Source organism: Phaenicophaeus curvirostris, chromosome 27 (genome assembly GCF_032191515.1).
Source record: "Phaenicophaeus curvirostris isolate KB17595 chromosome 27, BPBGC_Pcur_1.0, whole genome shotgun sequence".
NCBI lineage: Eukaryota > Metazoa > Chordata > Aves > Cuculiformes > Cuculidae > Phaenicophaeus > Phaenicophaeus curvirostris.
In genome coordinates this window covers 22,255-28,596 of record NC_091418.1, presented here as the reverse complement: position 1 = coordinate 28,596, position 6,342 = coordinate 22,255, and the positions used below count along the sequence as shown (strand labels likewise).

The window sequence follows — 6,342 nt, the reverse complement described above, 5'->3', positions numbered from 1 at the left end:
CTTTGCCTTTGTCTAGGATTTCTGGTTATGGGGCAACTTGTGGCTGTTCCTCATTTTGTGGGGGATGATGCACTCATCCTAGAGTCTCTGCAGTTTGTAGCAGGCATCTTATGGGGAACAGTAATTTAGGTTTTGGTATGTTAGCCTAGGGGGGTAAGTTGATTCTGTAGGCTGATGGAAGACAGAAGGGATCAGGGGAACCCTGGGAAAAGCTCAGAAGCACAGCTCCCAAAGAACATCAATGCAGAAGGGTCAAGGGGTTAAAATACAGGGCAGGTTCTGTTAGGAAGGAGCAGGGTTCCTTCTCTCTCTCTTCAGGGGTGGAGAAGGGCTTTAACAGTTTGGAACTGGGGAAAGGGAGATGGGTTCATCAGTCTTTCTCGGGTCGGTTGGGCGGTCAGATGTAAGTGCCATTCAGGTTTCTGTCATTCTGGTCTCTCTGCAGTCGATGGGAGGTAACAATGAGGATGAGACATAAGGTATGGATCATATGGACCCTCGTACAGCAATTGTCTGGTTTGCATATCAGAGGAGTTTTATCTTGAGAAGTATTAGTTGCCCTAAAAAATGTAATCTCTAGGGCTCGGAGATCTCTGCTCCCTTGTACCTTCTACTTATTGCATTCCTCAACTGACTTCTTTGCATCTGTCCTGTCTCCATCCATCCGAACATCAGAGACCTCACTACTTAAAGGTATGGACTCGCTGCCTCTCTGCAGTGCAGGATTCTGTCCCTGTCTTCTGAATTTCTCAGGGAAGAGGCTGGTCATTGTTTTGGCTTGTAACAGTTAGCAGCTGAGCAACTCTTCTTCAGCTGGTCTGTGGGCACACAAGCCTCCCTTATTTAGTAGAGTTTTGGGTTTTTCCTGAACTTGCCGGTGAGATTTGCTCTATTATTGCTCACAGCAGTTGTTACCTTGTCCCTGTTATCTGTTGTGGGTTTTTTAATGCTCATTGAGTTTCCAGTTTAGGTCTAAAAGTAGTCAAATCCCACTGTTGTGAGTTTTTCATTGGCTGACTGCCTCTAATTCCAGTTTCCTTTGCTGTGTGGTGAGTGTCCTGTGTTTTTTAGGTCTTCTGTGTTTTTTCTTTTTGAAAACTAGTAAAGGTTATAATCTTTCAAGGTCTTTTTGTTCACTTCTGCAACTAAAGTCTGGTAACTTCCTAGAATTTGGATCCCCATGGCTCATCTTTCTTTTGTCCTGGGTATCAGCACTACTACATTCCTACCGTGGGAGCGGTGGAGAGGAGAGGTAAGCAGACGGCACGGAATTTTGGGGTGCCAGTGAGGTAGTCTGGCTTATTCTCACCACTGTGGGGCTGGGTCCAGCCCTGTTCAATGTCTTCATCAATGATCTGGATGAAGGCATCGAGTGCACCCTGAGCAAGTTTGCGGACGACACTAAGCTGGGTGGAAGTGTCGATCTGCTGGAGGGTCGGGAGGCTCTGCAAAGGGATCTGAACAGGCTGGACCGCTGGGCAGAGTCCAACGGCATGAGGTTTAACAAGGCCAAATGCCGGGTCCTGCACTTGGGGCACAACAACCCTATGCAGTGCTACAGACTGGGAGAAGTCTGTCTAGAAAGCTGCCTGGAGGAGAGGGACCTGGGTGTGTTGGTTGACAGCCGACTGAATATGAGCCAGCAGTGTGCCCAGGTGGCCAAGAAGGCCAATGGCATCTTGGCTTGTATCAGAAACGGCGTGACCAGCAGGTCCAGGGAAGTTATTCTCCCTCTGTACTCGGCACTGGTGAGACCGCTCCTCGAATACTGTGTTCAGTTCTGGGCCCCTCACCACAAGAAGGATGTTGAGGCTCTGGAGAGAGTCCAGAGAAGAGCAACAAAGCTGGTGAAAGGGCTGGAGAACAGGCCTTATGAGGAGCGGCTGAGAGAGCTGGGGTTGTTTAGCCTGGAGAAGAGGAGGCTGAGGGGTGACCTCATTGCTCTCTACAACTACTTGAAAGGACGTTGTAGAGAGGAGGGTGCTGGCCTCTTCTCCCAAGTGACAGGGGACAGGACAAGAGGGAATGGCTTCAAGCTCCGCCAGGGGAGGTTTAGGCTAGACGTTAGGAAAAAATTCTTTACAGAAAGGGTCATTGGGCACTGGAACAGGCTGCCCAGGGAGGTGGTTGAGTCCCCTTCCCTGGAGGTGTTTAAGGCACGGGTGGACGAGGTGCTGAGGGATATGGTTTAGTGTTTGGTAGGAACGGTTGGACTCGGTGATCCGGTGGGTCTCTTCCAACCTGGTTATTCTGTGATTCTGTGATTCTGTGATGGTGAGGAGGAAGTTAAGTATGTCTTCAAGAGGAAAGTAGTATTGGGAATCTCAGTTATGTATTTAACCTTTGGTTCGGCAGGTGCTCTGTGGACTATGGTGGCAACAGGAAGAGCACTTCAGATGAGCTGGATAGTAGGGAGAAGGAGCATGGCACATGCTTCTCACAAGTGTGATAGTTATGGTCTTAATTTAGTTACCCTGGGTGATAACAGCTGTAGCATCTAATGTGAGGACCGCTGCACAGCAAGTCAGTGGAACAACATGGCAGTTAGGCAGAGGAAGCGGTCCTGTGAGATGCTGACACTGATCAGTGCAATGCTGACTGTTGGCACCATTTGAGTTTTTCCTTTGGATTTCTTGCAGATGGCAAAGCGGAACCTGGCAACTGTAGGATCATCCCAGGGAGCCGATGCTGTCGGAGCATTCTTTTTTCCTCCTGAGAATGTTGCCTGGTGGTGTGAAAGTTAAGTTGAGGGACCAGGGCTGGGGTGGGCTGTGGCAGAGAATGGCAGGGAGGGGTTTCAAAAGTAGCACAGGGGAGAGGGCAGTACAGGGAGAGCCTTCTTTGGGCAGAGGGGCCAAATTCTCAGGCCAAAACCTGCATGGGCAGGGCAGTTCCAGCCTGTGTCTGTTGTGATCTAGTTTGTGTAGTCACCGTGCTGTGTCTTAAACTTTCTGCAGGTCTTGATGTTTTCTTGCTTTAAAGGCACGTAGGATGTGCCTTGAGCGGAATCTCTAGGGTCTTGAATGCTTGTACTCATCAAGGCAGCGTTGAATGGGCACATCATGCTCCTAAGATCTGGATCAGTCTTGTGTTCAGAAGAATCCACTCAGTTGTCTTTTGCTGCAGCCTCGCAGCCCACTTCGCCATTTGGGATAGTTATTCATCCATTTTCTTGGATCCCTGTTATGGGACTTGTTCCGTGCATCCTCTGCATCTTTAGGCCTTTAAAAGGGGCTTCTTGCCCGTTCATCTTGCCAGTTGTGGCCATATCTCTTTGGAACCGTGCGTGGTTCTTCACTTTTCCAGGGCTGCTGTAGGTTCTCCCTCAGAGCCCTGTCCATTGCCTTGCCTTTTGGCATGCTTCGTCCCGGAGTCCTCCTTGTCGCCACGACTCTTCTTCTGTCCCCGGTTCACGATATCTGTCTTGTGTGTGTTGGTGTTCTGTGTGTATTTGTGTCTGGTTGGAGCTGCTCTGCCTGGTGTGTAGATGAGGTGATAAGAGTCAGCAGAGGTGTAGTGGCCCGATTGTGTGCTTAACATTTTGATGTGACTAGACTTTGCGGTCTAGGAGCGTCCATTACTTTGCAGAACTAGAAGCCCTAGGTGTGGTGGGTGAGGAGGGTAGTTTCTGCTAGTTTCTGGAGCCTCAGAGGGGACAACCAAAACTGCATGGGAGAAGGCAGTGGGAGGGGTAGCAAAGGGGTTTCAACGTCAAGGGAGCGGCAATTCATGTTTGGGTTTGATTGTGGACTAGCTTTGCTTGGCTGTAATGCGCAGTACAGATGGTTGTGCTGAGATAAAGCAAGAGGTCTGGTACTGTGAGTTTTCACTGAGTGACAGGGTAACTTCTTTTTTTTGTCTTTTTTTCAGATTCAGAGGGATGACTTGTGTGCCAAAGACTGTTGATGGAGTAGTGGGTACAGTGTCATAGTGAGGTGAGTTGGCTGTGGTGTCGGTAGGGAAATGTAACTGGTGGCTGTATGATCAGTTACTGTGTGCTGGTTTTATTCCATGAAGTTACAATCATCCTTGCTGTTTGTATGTTACAGGTGGAGCTCGAGCCTCAACACAGCCACAGAGGATGAGGGAAGCTGGGCATCTGAGCAGTCAAGGTAACGCAGTGGGAGATGGGCGTCGCTTGAGGCAGCCTGTGCTTTAGCGTAGTACATAAGCATGCTTTTTCTGTGGCAGGTGCCAAATACAGCCTCAGAGGGGTGAGGCTTCATGCTGACATGTGGTCTGAGAGCTGAGGAGGTTGTTCAAATAGGTGTGTTAGAACCCCGTAGTACACAGCAACTCCATTGAACATTGGCCTTTGGTTTAGTAGATGCTGTGTGGTCCACTTTTAGCATGTGAAGAGCAGTTGAGGTGAACTGGGGAGTAGAGAGATGGAGCATGGGACTGATTTCTCAGAAGCACAATAGTGAATTTTCTGTCTACCTGAAGTGCCCCAGGTGGTGATGACTGCAGCATCCCATGTTTGAATTGGCACTGAACAGGTGAGCAGAATGCCTTGGCAGTTTTGCAGTGGGTGTAGTACAAGATGTTTGCAGCGAGCGGTGTGATGCTGGTTTGGCATTGTGTTTTCTGTCTGGTTTTTTTTTGCCGATTATAGTCCAGGACGATGTGACTGTGCAGGATTTTTCCAGTTAGTTGATGCAGTTTGAGTTTTTTCTGCCAAGGATGGCTTCAGGCCCTCGGTCCTCAGAAAGTAAATGGGGCTGTGGTTTTGGGCCAGGAAGAGGGCATAATGTTGAGAATTGCAGGGAGGGGATTTAGCATAGGGTAGAGGGTTGTGCAAGATGAGTATGCCTCGTTACAAGGTTGGAGAGGGGTTTAACTTTCAGCCCCAAGCTAGCGTGTGCCAGGCAGGGCAGTTCCAGCCTGTATCTGTCTCGTTGTTTAGACTATGTAGACTCTGCTGTGTCTTAAATCTTCTGCAGGTCTTGATGTCATCTTTGCATTTGAGCCACGTGTCATCTCTGGACTCTTGGATGTCTGTTCTTAGTAAGGTGCCGATCGGGCACCGGTTCTCTTGCATTGTGATCTTAAAGCGCAGATAGGTCTTGCCTTTTGGCAATTTGCGGTCAGTTTCCTATTGCATAGGCATTGCAGGACATGTCAGCATCCTCAGCCCTCGTTGTTCCGTTTTCTTAAATCCCTGTTCTGGGACTTCTTCCATACATACTGTTTTGCATCTTTAAGCAGGGCTCAGCCTCACATCCTTCTAATTGTGGCTAAGTCTCTTTAAGGGGCCACAGTCTTCCATTTTTCAAGGGCTGACAATCTTTCTTGCAGCTCCCTACATCTTCTTGCCCAGTGCCAGCTCTCTTTTGAGAGTCATTCTTACTGACTTTCCTTTTTGTTTCTGCATCCCATCGTTGGTTTTCTGTGCAGAGTCAGTCTGTGCACGTTTGTATCTGGCTGGAGCTGCTCTGCCTGAGCTAAAGAAACGGTAGTTAGCAGAAGAATAGCAGTGAAATTCTGTCTTTAGATATTTCCATATAGTTAGACTTTGAAGGGTGAGGCTACACGGTGCATTACAGAGCAAGTAGTCATAGATATATATGGGGTGAGGAGAATTATTTTTGGTTGGTTGTGCAGCCACAGAGGGAATGACCAAAGTCATCTGAGATATGCTGCTGGCGTGTCGGTAGGGCAGGTTAAATTCTCGGGGCAATAGATCTGGTGTGTACGGTTGTTAAGATTTGATTTTATCTTTTTTTTTTTCTGCCTGGCTGTTGTGTGAAGAAGAGTTGGTATTCCTGAATCAAAGCAGCGTGTGGAATTGTTTAGTTATTCTTGAGTCTGGGGGTGAGTTATTGAATGTTGAGTTTTACAGGTGCAGAGGCATCGGGTCTGGCTGCAAAGGGTGACCATTGAATCGGGGGTAAATTCCCATAACCAGGTGGGTTGGCTGCTGAGTCAGCAGTTAGGTATTATTTGTACCTACACAGTTAGTAATTGTGTTTTGGTTATATTTTTTGTCTTTCGAGATACAGAGCAATGAGCAAAATGGAATACCGGTCTGGGAGCCATGTCAGTGAAGGACAGCAACGGTGAGTTACGTGAAGAAGCAGTTATTGCTCACATGTCTTAGTTTATGGATTCACAAGCCTTCCTTGCTGTTTGTGTATTACAGGTGGTGCGTAAGCCTGAAATTGAGAGGAGAAGATGGTGGTGCCCGAGGTGGGGAGCAGTTAAGGTAAGGGAGCAGGAGCTGGGGAATAAGGACAGTGGGCTGTCCTTGTTTTAGGGTAGTATCTGAGCAGGTGTGCTTTTGCTTTATCTTCTGTAGGTGCTACACGCAGCCTAGAGGGGTGAAGCTTCGCATAGACAAAT

At 48.3% G+C, this 6,342-nt stretch overlaps 1 long non-coding RNA gene across 1 annotated transcript; it reads left to right on the top strand.

Annotated features, from left to right (window-relative positions):
- Window positions 1-3,547: 3,547 nt before the first annotated feature.
- On the top strand, window positions 3,548-5,890 carry LOC138731497 (uncharacterized). The gene is made up of 4 exons (XR_011339170.1): window positions 3,548-3,612; window positions 3,871-3,935; window positions 4,050-4,112; window positions 5,843-5,890. It is a non-coding gene; the product is annotated as an uncharacterized lncRNA (long non-coding RNA).
- Window positions 5,891-6,342: the final 452 nt, after the last annotated feature.